This window comes from Mus musculus, chromosome 9, assembly GCF_000001635.26.
Source record: "Mus musculus strain C57BL/6J chromosome 9, GRCm38.p6 C57BL/6J".
NCBI classification, from domain to species: Eukaryota; Metazoa; Chordata; class Mammalia; order Rodentia; family Muridae; genus Mus; species Mus musculus.
This window is the reverse complement of record NC_000075.6, coordinates 107,725,397-107,739,024: the sequence shown is the minus strand read 5'-3', so window position 1 is coordinate 107,739,024 and position 13,628 is coordinate 107,725,397. Positions and strand designations below refer to the sequence as shown.

At 52.3% G+C, this 13,628-nt stretch overlaps 1 long non-coding RNA gene across 2 annotated transcripts; it reads right to left on the bottom strand.

Annotated features, from left to right (window-relative positions):
- Positions 1-2,091: 2,091 nt before the first annotated feature.
- On the bottom strand, positions 2,092-9,053 carry Gm34605. 2 transcript variants are annotated; one of them, XR_001779306.1, is made up of 3 exons: positions 9,034-9,053; positions 7,215-7,367; positions 2,092-2,297 (listed from the first exon to the last, which is right to left on the bottom strand). It is a non-coding gene; the product is annotated as a predicted gene, 34605 (long non-coding RNA). The 2 variants fall into 2 exon arrangements; XR_001779305.1 differs by lacking the exon at positions 9,034-9,053 and adding an exon at positions 7,642-8,000.
- Between the last annotated feature and the right edge of the window lie 4,575 nt (positions 9,054-13,628).

Sequence of the window (13,628 nt, the reverse complement as noted above, 5' to 3'; positions counted from 1 at the left end):
TTCAGGTGAGTACAGGTAGGATAGGCTCTGGAAGCTCCTAATTACCTGCAGTGGGCTCGCCAAAGCTTGGATGATAGTGTCTGCCCTGCAGAAGGCAGCCCGCCCTCAGCCATCTCAAACCTTAGATTGACTCTGCAGCACACCTACAGGAGTACTTGAGTCCTTACACTGCTTGTCAGGGGAAGCCTTTCACATTGTTCTTCAGCCACGCTTGCTACCATGCATCTGAACCTGTTTTGTTTAATTTTACAGACTTGGGGATCAGGTCTCACACAAGATTGGGTTTGAGGCACCCTGGCACTGTATAGCTCTCACCCCTGATAACTAAGGCTGAAGTCCTAAGGGCGCAGATACTCTCCTGCTTTCAACCCCACTGTCAGTAGTTTAGCCAGCCTATGGGGTGCCTTTCCTCCTAAACATCTTTGATTGGGTTTGAGAAGGTGTGTGCTGCTGAGGTAATGCAAATTCCCCATCAGCCTAGGCTGACCTGCAGGAAGCCTCCAGGGTTTGTGAGTCCAGACTGCCCTTGGCTGGGACAGCTGCTACAGGGCTTTGAGGACCATCCAGGAGCAGCTGCCATGGCTGTGCATCAAACAAGTTTCAAAGCCCAGATGAGTAGCCAGGCCTGAGCTAAGCTCTCCAGGCATGCAAAGTCTGGCTGGGGGATCTCAAGGGTGCCGAGGTCCAGCCACCCCTATTCCGGAGGGGTGAATGCCCTAAGGGACAGGTGGAGTGATTGAGGGGGAGGTTGCTCTCAGGAGACCCAGTTGTTGAGAACACAATGCCGAATGTGGCCACAAGGTGGCAGCACTCCATCATCTGCCCAGGCCTGTTGAGCAGTAGTAAGCCAGAGACCTGAGGCACTAGAAATGCACACTTCTTCCTAAGCTGAAGACAGGGAAATACTGCTAAACTCCGACCATAAAGTACTTTGTCGTCAAGGCTGTGACCTGCTCAGGGGTCCTCCAAAGCTTCATTAGCTACAAAGATGTCTGCAATATAGTGTATAATCCTAGCACTTGGGAGTTACTCTGTAGGACTTATAAGTTCAAGGTCAACCTGAGCTACATAGTGAGGCCTTTGGCCTTGACTAAAAAGGGGGTGGGGGGTGCTGGAGAGATGGCTCAGTAGATGATTGGGAATGCGTGCGGCTCCTGTACAGCACCTACTTTGGGCTGTTGACAACTACCTCTAACTCTAGCTCCAGGGGATCTGACCCCTCTGATCTCCGTGGGCATCTTCACTCACCCACACAGACTCATACACATACACATAATTAAAAATCTTTTTATAACATTGTCACCTGGCAAGGTGCCATGCACCTTTAATCCCAGCATTTGGGAAGCAGAGGTCGGTGGATTTCTCTAAGTTACAGATCAGCCTGGTCTAGATAGTGAGATCCAGGCCAGCCAAGGTTACAGAATGAGCCCCTTTCTCTAAAAAGATAGAAGAAAAAGGTAGTGCCACAGCCACAGCACCTAGCTCTGGGGCTGTGGAGCAAGGACCAGGATGGCCCTGTATACTGTGGCTGCTCCAGTCTCCGAGCAATCCTTTCCTACCCAGGTAAAGAAGTTCTTGGGTCGATAAAATGCATTTCTGCCTCGTGTATATGCATAATTATTGACTCAGACGTCGTTCACATCAGACCTGAAGCTTGTAGCTCCACCTTCCATGGGGAGTTACTAGAGCTCTCAAATGGGAGCTAGGGAGGCCCACGGGCCTTTCTTTACCCTTTGTCTAAGTGGAGGTGACTGCTGGGGAAGCTGAAGCCTGATTCCAACCTGGGTACCTTGTCAAACCTCAAGATCGGAGGCCATCAACTCAGGTTCAGGGTTACCTGCTGGGTAGGATGGTGACAGGATTGGCAAGCTGAAAGCTAGAGTCTCAGACCCTCTGAAGAGCTGACAGGCCCTCATGTCCACAGCCCGTGGAAACTGACAGGCCTCGGTACCATACTCTACAATTCTGGAGTGATCTGGGCCTTTAGATGTACCCTCAATGCCCCAGGGAGAGAGAGAAGAAAGACAAAGAGCAAGACCTAGAGGATGCTGGGAAGAGAAGCTGGAGAGATCTGCAGCTGCTGCAAGGGGGTGGGAGGCTGAGATTAACTCTTGTGCAGCCAGACTCGATCTAATCAGGTTGCGGTGACCTGGAGCAGCCATGGAACTTGGTGAAGACCAGGAAAGTTGTTCAGCTCTTCCCTTGGTGGCAAGAGTGGCAGATATTCATCTGCGATCTATCCCTTGTCCTGGGACCAGCCCGACAGGTGCAGAGATTTCTTACCTGAAGAAGGCAGCCTGGATGGAAAAGGGAAATCCTTGATCAAGATATAGTCTAAACCTGGCTGAGACCTGGAAGGAAGGGTAACTAGCTAACAGGCTGTGTGTCTTGCCCTCCCTCATCTATATACCCATATATGGGAGGTAGAACCCAGACGTCCTGCACAAAGACCCACCTTTGAAATCCCCTCCCTCTCTCCTCCACTCCATAGATCCTCTGGGACCATCAGTGTGACTGGAGTGGGGACACTGGAGACAGGGCGTTTGGGACCCCAGATTGGATGCCCAAGGACAGTTGGCATGAGGGGACCAGGGCAGAAAGGCTTTGGCTAGGAGCCTGCAACATGCCCTGCTTGGCTTCCTTCCTTTAATCTGAATGCTTGATCTGGCACAGCCCACAACCTGGCCCCAGCGGAGCTGTTTTACTGCCTTCCGTGGCCCGGACAGGGATGTCTGCTTCTTTAGCGGGGGTAGGGGAAGAGTCTAAGATTTCAATTTCTCCCAGGTGTGGCTCAGTCTGGAGGATGCCTTAGGGAGGCTGGCGGAGCCACCCCACCCCCGCCCCCCCACATTCACGGTTGGTGTGTTAGCGTACCCGAGAAGCTCAGAGGGGTGGGGGCAGGAAATGGGGAGGAGAGAAGGAGGGAGGGAGGGAGGACTCCCTGGGAGGAGGTAGTGGCCCTTTGAAGGACAGTGTCAGGAGGTGGAGATGATAGGGGACAGGAGCAAAAAGATGAGGAAGGAAAGACAGGGTTGGGGAGCTGGTGAACCATGGCTGAGGGCTTGGTGAGCAGGAGCTGAGGAAGAGGGGAGAGTTAAAGGACAGGGGCTCAGAAAAGAACTGACTTCCAAGAGGGACAATAGGCTGAGACGCCTCCTCCCCTCCCACACCTGTCAGGCAGCTGGGGGAGGAGGGCTGACCCACTTAGCTGCCTCTCCCCGTAGGCTTCCACTAATGAGCGCTCTGGGCTTTGGGAGGGAGCCTTCCCCCCCAGGCTGTGCCTGAGGCTGTCCCTTCCCCCTGTCCCCTCATTATTTACCGGGGTGTTCATTGGCTCTGGCTGTCCTCCTTATCTTTAGGAGTGTTTGAGAAGAAAACACTGGGCCCCAAAATATGCCCCCTCTACCCATAGTCCCCCTCTTCCCCAGGCCGGGGAGGGAGTCTTTGTCTCCCCGCTCGGTTCTGTGCTGCGGAGAGCTTTGATTCCACCTGTGGGTCTCACCAGCATGCCAATGAGGAGAGGCAGCGGCAGGGTGCCGGTGGCTCGCAGGAGAGCTAGGCTGAGGATCTGACAAGACCCCCTCCCCCAGGTGGCCAGTCTGCGTGGTTCACCTAGGTCTGCAGCGCCCGTGACTAAAGAGAAAAGAAGCTCATGTGGGCAAAAGGGGGAGCCCAGATCTGGAGGGTGGAGAAAGGCAGCAGCTTAGGGGGACATTTTTGGAAGATGGGAGCAGGGTGCTGAGAAGGGGGAAAGGCCTGGGGCGCTCTGGGAGGCGGGTGTGGGGTGGGAGAGATGGTGGGAAAAGGTAAGAGGCTTGCACCAGGCGCTATTCCCTCCACAGCAAAGGCAATAAGCTCTGCAGACACTGGGATCTAGAAAAAACATTGCTCTGGAGAGCACTGTGGCTGGTAGTCTATGGTGCAGAAGTACCACTCTCAGGACATTTGGGCAGTGCGGGGGCCCAGGACTGTGTGGGGAATGAGGTTACCCCGGGAGGATGGTGATGATAAGAGCCAACTGTGTGTGAGGAACACAAGATGGGAAGACAGTCTAAGAAGACTACCATGCCTCAAGTAGCCTTGTTTCTTTGGCCTCCTTCCCCGTTTTTCCGGGGGGCGGGGGGACACACACACACACAAGGTCTGCTTGCTGGATTATACCCAAGCTCTCCTTTCCTCTGTCCCGCTGTCCATCTGTCCTCTTCCCCCAGAGGCTCCAGGGCCGCACTCTCCCCTCCCAGCACCCTCATTAGGAAAGGGCTTTGAGATCCTTCTACAGCATCTGCCCCCCTGCTCCCCACCCCTCTCCTAGCCAGCTGCAGGCTCTAGGCCCTGGAGCCTGATAAATATTTATGCAGAGATAAGCAGAATCTGCCAGGTCCTGGCCCGAACCTTTGTCCTGAAAGCAGGCGAGAGAGGCTGCTTCAAAAACCACAAGTGTTTAGCTTCTGGGAGCAGCCTCTTCTAAATAGTCTTCTTACTAGACACGGTGGGTCAGACTCAGAGAAAGCCTACTGGACACAGGACAAGGCTCAGGAGCAGACAGTGGTGAAAGAGCCACTTGTAAGATGCCACACTAGCCAGAGCCCATCACCCCTCCCTCACCCTGACCCCTCCACTTCCAGGCTGAGTCTGTCAAGGAGGAAGGCAACCAACGACCCTCTATACTGGTTCACCACCATCCACCAAGATGCTCCCTGCCACTCTGCGTAATGACTTAAGTAACCCTCCATGCCAAGTCTCCCATTGGGGGCTGGGAAGGATGTCAGTAAACCAGTGGGGAGCTGGAAGGGAGAGGAGGAGAGCGACTCAGCACACCTCTGAGAGAAACAACTGTAGGAGAAGAACCTCAGCTTCCTGTCATGGGTTAAGAATCTCAAAGATCACCGGGTGGGTGTGGTGGCGCATACATTTAATCCCAGCACTCAGGAGGCAGAGGCAGGCTGATTTCTGAGTTCAAGGCCAGCCTGGTCTACAAAGTGAGTTCCAGGACAGCCAGGGCTATACAGAGAAACCCTGTCTGGAAAAAAAAAAAAAAAAAAAAAAAAAGAACAACAACAAAAAAAATCTCAAAGATTCACCCCCAGCCTGGGACTTGCTCTTCATGGCTCTCTTGTCCTCCATATATGCCTCCCATGAGAACACCAGGACAAACAGCAGGAAAGGCTAAAGGTTGTTCGACGAGGAAGGCAGAGCCTGGTGGTGGCACACACCTTCAATTCAAATACTCAGAAAGCAGAGGCAGGCAGATCTCTGTGAGTTCGAGGCCATCTGGTCTACATATCTAGTTCCAGGTCAGTCAAGGCTACATAGGAGACCCTGTCTCAAAAATGAACAATAAATAAATAAAATAACTACACTGCAAATGCTGAGTAGCGGTAACCTGTGGGCACGGCCCCTGCTGCCTGAGCGTGTCTTCTCAAGGTACAGCTAAGCTCTGCGCTCTGGGAGCCACCAGAGCTCCTTGCTGCTAGGAAACAAAACAACTGGAGTTTGGGGTAAACACTGTTCAGAGTTCATGAGCAAATGCTGCATTGGAGAAGAGAAGCACACGTCTCCCAGGCGGGGGGTGGGGGGGCTCATAAAATGTGGGTAAATATTGGTGATTTCCAGACATAAATATTGTCTTGTGTTCGTGGGTGTACATATGTCACGTTGAGCTGAATGAAAATGTTGCCGGCACAGGGTGGGAGTGACGTGCTGGATGTGGTAAATCGGACCTCACCTGGGGTTAGGGCTGGGGGCAGGGTGGAAAATGTGCTTTGTCTCCTGTGTGGCCAGCACAGTGACAGCCCTTAGCTAATAGACATGGTAGCTCATCCCTGTAATCCCAGCACCCTGGGGCAGAGGCAGGAGTTCGAGGCTAGCCTGGGCAACATCATAAATTAGACTACAAGGTGAGTTTTGAAATTGAGTCATTAGTAGTAGAAATGCCCAGTAGAAAGCCAGGCATTTCTGTGCCAGGGCCTGAGGCCCAGGTGACCTATGAGACCAGCCATGATTTCTTGACTTGACGTCACGTCCACTTCCTATAAGGCTTTTAGGCCAGGCCTGCCCCAGCTAGGTTCATGAATTTAGGGAGGTAAGGGCAACCAAGGAAGCCGAGGGGGAACCCACACATAGACCTAGGAGCCTTCCACCCCCTGGCTCCTGTTGGTTCTGTCTGGCCCCAGTCCCTCTTCCTCCCGTTCATGGAAAGCTTGGGAGCCGCACAGAAAAACCAAGTGCACTCTGTGCAGGCTACGGGCACAGATGGACCCAGCCTAGGGCTAGAGTCCTCCCCCTTCGGGTTAGCCTGGTGCCTAATGTCTCAAATGGTCGTATCTGCAGGGCACAGGCAGATCAGAAAGGAATACAGTGAGACAGTGGCTGAGTCCCACAAGGCCCGGCCCACCCCTGGTTGAGTAGAGATGAAGATGTGTATAAATTTGTTTGCCAAGGACAGCTTGAAAGCATCTGTTGGGACTGGAGAGATGGCTCAGTGGTTAAGAGCACTGACTGCTCTTTCAGAGGTCCTGAGTTCAATTCCCAGAAACCACCATGGTGGCTCACAACCATCTGGAATGAGATCTGATGCCCTCTGCTGGTGTGTCTGAAGACAGCTACAGTGTACTCACATACATGAAATAAATAAATAAATCATTAAAAAAAAAAAACAAGAAAGAAAGCCGGGCAGTGGTGGCGCATGCCTTTAATCCCAGCACTCCAGAGGCAGAGGTAGGTAGATTTCTGAGTTCGAGGCCAGCCTGGTCTACAGAGTGAGATCTAGGACAGCCAGGGCTATACAGAGAAACCTTGTAAAAACAAAACAAAACAAAACAAAACAAAAAGAAAAGAAAGAAAGCGAGAGAGAGAGAGAGAGAGAGAGAGAGAGAGAGAAAGAAAGAAAGAAAGAAAGAAAGAAAGAGAAAGGAAAGAAAGAAAGAAAGAAAGAAAGAAAGAAAGAAAGAAAGAAAGAGAAAGGAAAGAAAGAAAGAAAGAAAGAAAGAAAGAAAGAAAGAAAGAAAGAAAGAAAGAAAGAAAGAAAGAGTCTGTCTAGAGAGGGGTCTTGGCCATCTTAGGACACATATGCCTGTGCAGTGTCCACATGTGTGAAAGGCATGAGCTGGGTCCCCTTATGCCCAGTCCTATCAGGGGTCCAGATCAGTGTCTCCTCCCTGCCAGCCAGGATGGTTTCACGCCAAGGGCCCCAGATGACAAAGACTCCAGCTTACTCTTATTGGTCTCTGCCTCCTCCGTGCTGGTAAAAACAGCACGCACAAAGCCATGCAGGGTGGTCTCCATGCTTCACAGAAGAACCTTCTAAGACCGCTGAAGCAGGTCATGGATCCTGCTGTCACGTCAGGCTCGGTGATAAATTCAGTCCCCTAGACTCACAGGATAGGAGAGAACCAACTCCTGCAAGTTGTCCTAAGCATGCACACACAAATATACAAATAAACACACAAACACACACACATACCACACACACACACACACACACACACACACAAATGTAATAAAAAATATAAACAAAACTAAATGAAAACCAGAACAGTTGGTCAGCACCTCCAGAGTGGCTAATCTAGGGTGACTGGAACCTGAGGGTAGGGTCCCAAAGGGGTATCCCTGAGCCCCCACCTCTGGTCCCAGTCCCCATACCTGGGACAAAGGTCCTGGGTCCAAGAGCTGAGACGATGGCTTGTCCATGGACTTGGGGGATAGAAAGGAAAGCCTTCGCCGCCCGCCCTCGCACCAGGAGAACCAGGCCTCCTGGAGCAGCAGGCCACACCGCACACAGCAGACTCCTGAAGCCCAGCAGGCAGCTTTAGCTGCTAGGGGCTTCTTCCTCTTTCAAGGCCCTGCTAGGGCTGTTCTTCCAGACCTCCACCAAGACTTATTCCCCTCACCAGCTCTCCTAGGCAGTCTGGGCTCAGCAGCCTGCCAGGTACCCCTGTGTCTTCTCAGAATCCTGGTGACCAGGCCAAGCCCTCAATTCAAGGGAACTCTGACTAGAAGAAGCCCACTTAAAACTGTCCTGGTGAGCAGCACCTCAAGTCCCCACCTCCTCTTCTGACTTGTTCCTGAGACTTCCACTCTCCCCACCCCCAGAGCCAGGTCTCCAAGGCCACAGGCAGCCCATAGACTCTCTGAAGCTCTGCTTCACTAATGCATTAATGGAAAAGCCTGAGACCCCAGGAGCCACGGTGCTCCCAGGTGTGTCCATCAAGCATCTTACAGTGTCACTGCATAACCCAAGAGATTCACTCTGCTAGCAGACTGTCAGACCATGGGGCCAGCTGGCCTGAATGTCCAGTCCTTAGCACAGGGCCTCTGTGTGTGAGAGGTCAGAAGTACAGTAATGGTTGCATAGTCAGGGCTGAGCCTGCACCAGCCCCTCCTCAGTTCACCCGTGGCTTTAACTGCCAGGTTTGTCCTGAAGTCTCTGAGAGTGTCTTCCGGGACCCTCTCTGTCTCTCTTTGGACCATCACACTGAATTAGAGTCTGGTGTCTCGGAAGAGCAAGTTTGTAGATAACTGTTTCCTGTATAGCCATCCTCTGGACATGTGACTGTCATCGCGCAGGCATGTGTATAAACCCTCCAGGTGTGTCTGCATACCTTAAGTAAAGCTGTGTCCCAGGCCATCTGGGCCTGGTCCCTGCCATGTGCTACTTTCTCAGTGCCTGAGACCAGATGTGAGTGATGACTCTCCAGAATGAACCTTTCTGAAGTCAGGAGCCCAGCCAGACAGTGTCTAAGTTCTGGGTCCTGCCCATAGATAGAGGAACCCAATGTTCCACATCACTTTCCCAGGCTAAAGATGAGATGGTGGGAGACAGAGGATTACTCCTCAAAATTCCTTTTCTTCTGACCCCCCCCCCTCTTGCTGCCAGGAAGAAAAGATTCAGCCTGGCCTTCTGGTCCCCTGAAAAGATAGGGGTGAATAATTCTAGGCCCTCTAGTCCCCCACCCCCAACTGCTCTAGCCCAAACCCGCCTCCTCTGCCCACCCCCTCCGGCCATATCCCAAATCCCCAATCCCAGCAGCAGACCTCGGTGTTTGCCTGTTGCCATGGTGATGGGATGCACCTTTCTGTTACTATGGCAACCAGCCAGGGGTTTTTAAAATTCAGTTGAGGTAATTTCCACCCCTCAATCCTCATCCTCAGACACCTTGTTTCTTCTCCTTTCTTCTTTGACTGTTAGAATGTGTGTGTGTGTGGGGGGGGGGGTGCCCATAGCTACCAGTGAGGAGTGGAAGGTTAAAGGACCAGCAGCAAGGCTGGTCCAGGGAAGATCCAGGCTAGATCCTAGAGAAAAGGATGGCTCTCTTACCACTTGTCCTCAGGCCCAGGTCGGGATAAGTCTCACATGGCTTGGCAGACAGAGGCCGGCATACCTAGAGCCTGGGTGAAGGCACAACCCATGTGGATATGTGGATATAGAGAGGTACAGGAATATGGAAAGTCCACAAGGATCCTTGTCAGGCCTCCCAGGTCCCCAGGGATCATCCTAGAATCTCAAGATATCAGGGCTCAGACCCTGGGCCAAGGGACAGATGTTGTTTGTGCTCTGTCCTAGTGCTAAGGAGCTTAGCATAGCAGAACCCTAGGCTGACCGGATTTGGGCAAAGGGCATCTAAGGAGGTACTGACAATATTGTCCAGCAACTTCCTGTCCATCCTCCATCTGGAGACATCATTAAGTGCACTCATTGCAAATTCATGAGGGTCAATATCCCCTCTCTCTTTCTTGGGTGAAGAAGAGACTGATAAACCTGGACAGACAGATAGATGTCCTCGACTCCAGCCAAGCAGAGTAGTCTAGGAGATAATGGGGTCACAGGCAGCACACACACACACACACATATACACAGAGTAGCCAGAGACTTCCTTATGTGCATATCTTTCACACCTTGGCCTCGGAGCAGGCAGACAGAAGAGGTTTGAAGAAGGCGAGGAAGTCCCTGATAGTCTTGCAGCAGACATGAGAGGGCCCCTCCCCCAGCTCTGCTCTGTGCCTGTTCCCCATCTCTTCCAGCCCTTGGGCTGGGGGCCTGTGGGTTTCTTCCTCAGATTGTCTGTGGTTTATCAACTCCAGCCCCAGGCCGATTTTTTCCCAAAGCCAGGAACTGCAATGAGTCAGATGGGTGTCAGAGACAAGGGGAAGCTACTCCCAGCTTCCCTGTCCCCTGGACATTGCAGTCTTTCTGAGGGTCCAGATGGATGAGTCAACTTTGGGATGTTACAGGTAAATGAAGGCTCTGCCTAAGGCCGGGCCTATCGTGCCTCTCTTTCCCAATCAGGGATGCCCTAGAGACCAGAGTGTTTAGGGGTAAGCATTGCCCTCCCATGGCTCCAAACCCAGATTCTGTTTCACCTGGGGTAGAGAGTAATAGGATGAGATGAGGGAGAGGCGTACACCTGGTGGGCTGGTGCCAAGGTGTGCCCCTGAGAAGTTACTCTACGCAGCTACAGATGTAGTGTAAGAGGTTTATTGGGGGAGGGTAGAGCAAAAGGCCATCTTGGAGTGAGGACATAGGGAGAGAGGCAGATAAGCAGACAGACAATCAGGAAGACAGAGGAATGAACACACACACATGGGAGAGAGACAGACAGACAGAGAGACACAGAGAGACAGACACAGGGAGTCAGAGAGAGACAGAGACAGAGAGAGGGAAGAGAGAGAGAGAGACCTGGGGTGGCTGGGGGCCCTTTTATATGCAGCACCTAGCACAACTGGTGGTGGCAGGTGATATAAACTGCTGCTAGGTCCCCAGCAAGCCATTAGGACCCCTGATTACTTCCCCCGCCCCCAGACAGTGTTTCTCTGTGTAACCCTGGCTGTCCTGGAGCTCACTCTGTAGACCAGGCTGGCCTCAGAGATCCACCTGCCTCTGCCTCCCAAGTGCTGGGGTTAGAGGCGTGCACCACCACTGCCCGCCGAGACCCCGATTACGAACAGAGAGTTCCCACTGCCCTTTCCACCAAGCCCCAAGGCCTGTATAAGGTCCACGAGAGCCTTAACACCTGGGTCTGTTGCCCTCCATGTGCAGGATAATAAAAGTCTGTGTTTGACACTCTTTGTGAGTTATTATCCCCACCAGCCTTGTAGGCCCCACTGGCCCAGACAAAGCCACACAGTTTTCAATGGCAGGCATCATTAATTCTTCTGTCCTCCTGCCAGCTGGTGTGATGGGTGGAGGAGGAGGGGTTAAAGCAGGACTTCAGACAAAGAGGTGAAGAGGCAGAGGGGGCATAAGCTTGGATGGAGGAGCGCTACCTGCCTTGTCCAGACTCCTAGACTAGACAAGCCCCAGGCTAGGCTGGGGAGGAGGAGCCCAGGTAAGGGGCCCAGGGGCCATGTCCCAGGCCCTTGCCTTTCTCTAACCAATGGTCGTCTCCCAAAGTCATGCAAGCTGGGAGCAACTAGACCTCCCTCCATGATTCCCAGATTCACCAAAGAGCTCCCTGGATTCAGGAAGTTGATGTTGAACCACACTGCAGGTCTGCTGGGCCCTCCACACTTGAGGCCCTATGGCTAAAGTCCTGAGGCTATAACTGCAGAGCTTAGGCAGTGTGACTTGCTAAACCTTGCCATTAGGTCTCTGACCGTGGACCCATCCAGAGTCAAATGAGGGTGGCAAATTGAAAGACCACCAGGGCCTGTTGAGGCTGATCTGAGGCCCTCTGTTGGGGTGGGACAGGTAAAGAGCTCATTTAGCACTGGGCGCTGCCTAGACTCCTGGCACATTCTCTTCTCTGACGTCAGAGCCTGCACCTTGCCCCTCCCCCTTGTGTGCTAATGCAGGGAGCTTGCTATTCCCTTACAACAGCCTGATTCTGATTGCTCCACCTCAGAGACAGGTCCCTGGGGCTCCAGGATCAGATATCAGGGTCCAAAAACCTGTCTCCTTCTGTGTTGGGGGAAGGCATTTAACAGAAGAGCTGAGAATATGCTAACAAGTAGCTATAGCCTAAGGGATGTGCCAGCTCAGACACAGAGCTGTGTGTCCATGCTCTCTGGGCAGCCACCGGAGGCCAGGGGTGTGCACTTCTAATTTGTGAGATCTTCAAGACTCAGAGTGATGAGTGAGCCGGTGGGTGACTTAGCTAAATCCCACAGCTTTATGCACGGCGGGCCTCAACACCCACCTTCATCTCCTGGTGTTCTCCCTGGCCCACCTAGCACCATTCTTTCTGGCCTTCTGTGTTGTAAACAGCTCTTTCCTAAATTCCAGTTCTGTCTTTCTGGAAAGATGCTGAGTTCCCTGAAGGCAGAAGCCACATCCAGCTGACACGTCTAGCTGATATCCACAGCCTTCCTGCCTGTTACCTACCACCTACTCTTTCCAAGGGCCAGGAAAGAGAATGCACAGGCTGTGTACGTGCAAAGCAGGGGGAAGAAGTTTGCTAACTAAACCTTTGAAAGATGCTTGTGTCTTATGGATGGCTCAGTCCTCAAGGTTGACATCTGACCAGTTTGAACTTGCTATACTCTTTTTTTGTTGTTGTTTGTTTTTTTGTTTTTCGTTTTTCGAGACAGGGTTTCTCTGTATAGCCCTGGCTCTCCTGGAACTCACTCTGTAGACCAGGCTAGTCTCGAACTCAGAAATCCACCTGCCTCTGCCTCCCAAGTGGAACTTGCTATACTCTTAACCTCTTTTGCTAGGCTTGGACCAAGACTGATCAAGGCAAGTGTGGTCTCCATCCTACCAGAGGTCACAGGGAAGGACAGAGGGCAGATGAAGCCGTTTGCTCTGTGATAAGGACCACAGGAGATGTGAACTACTGAGCAAGACGGATAAGGGAACGCTCTTGAGGAGGAACCCTTGGCAGGAACTAGCTAGACTTAGAAGTCTCTGACATATAACCTCCCTCACAACTAGAAAGGATTGACAAAGAAGGTCAGAGGACAGGTGTTGGGGACAGGGACTTCTCTTTGTTCATAATTGATAGCCTGGGGTTGTTATGCCAGAACAAGGCAGGACAGGGCTTGGGTCATTTCCCATCCATGACCTGAAAGACAAGCCAGCTCAGATCTTTCAGCAGCTGTTCCACTGATCCACCTGGAGATTAAAACCAACCAGGAAGTCATTAGGAAATATCTCAGAGCAGCAACATTCTGAGATCAACATGAGGGGTCCTTTCTGACCCCAGTCTTATCTGGACTCAGCTGGGTCTTTTCCCAGGCTCTGCCAGGCAAACCCGGATGCATGAGGGAGTGAATACCTGCTTTACAGCTGATCTGCCCCTCCCAGGATGTAAGGGTCAGTTCTCTCACATCTGGACAGGTGAAGCCCGTTTTTCAGCAGCCGCCAGGACGGAGCCAGCCTCCTTTCTGGGAAAGTGACTGCCCAGCTCAGGTTGCTTGAAATGGGCACCAACAATGTGAACAAAGCAAGCCTGGGTGGCAGGTGGGGCTGAGGCCTCAACAGTGTGGTTTGTCACAGTGGCTGCAGTGGGACAGCCCGCCAGCCCTGAGCTCACAGAGTTCCCACAGTTGTTCATGAACCTCGACCCAAAGCCATTGTCTTTCCATGATCAGCTATGCTGAAGTTATCTCAGGGTCTACCCAAACAGCATGAGTGCTCTTCCTGGAACACAAATGGCTTTTGCTTCCCTTCTGGAAGACTTTTTTTTATAGTC